The sequence below is a fragment of the Morone saxatilis genome, unplaced genomic scaffold (assembly GCF_004916995.1).
Source record: "Morone saxatilis isolate NCDOM2014 unplaced genomic scaffold, NCSU_SB_2.0 Contig15, whole genome shotgun sequence".
NCBI classification, from domain to species: Eukaryota; Metazoa; Chordata; class Actinopteri; family Moronidae; genus Morone; species Morone saxatilis.
In genome coordinates, this window is record NW_023339707.1 from 7018536 (window position 1) to 7018792 (window position 257).

Consider the following 257-nt stretch of genomic DNA (forward strand, 5'->3'; position numbering starts at 1 on the left):
CACAGGTCCAGGGTCCTAACGGGGGCTCGTTATCTTAATAAATAATCCATCCATGAGCCCTTTATGATCCACATTAAAAAGTTTCCATTTAATCTTATAATCAGTAATTAGTTCAACGATGATGATTTAGATCAATAAGGTTCATTCATATTCAGAGTTTTTATATTTGAAAAAACATAAAAGCACAATTACGACAGAGTTAGGGCCAGACTAAGAAAAAAATATTCATTTTTTGGGGGAAATTACGAGAATAAAGT

General features: G+C 32.3%; 1 long non-coding RNA gene across 1 annotated transcript in view; it reads left to right on the forward strand.

Moving 5' to 3' along the window:
- Positions 1–166, forward strand: part of LOC118324845 — a 960-nt gene extending 794 nt beyond the window's left edge. Inside the window, exon 2 of the long non-coding RNA XR_004796575.1 lies at positions 6–166. This is a non-coding gene — a long non-coding RNA (uncharacterized LOC118324845). The remainder of the gene's footprint in view (positions 1–5) is intronic.
- The last annotated feature ends 91 nt before the right edge of the window (positions 167–257 follow it).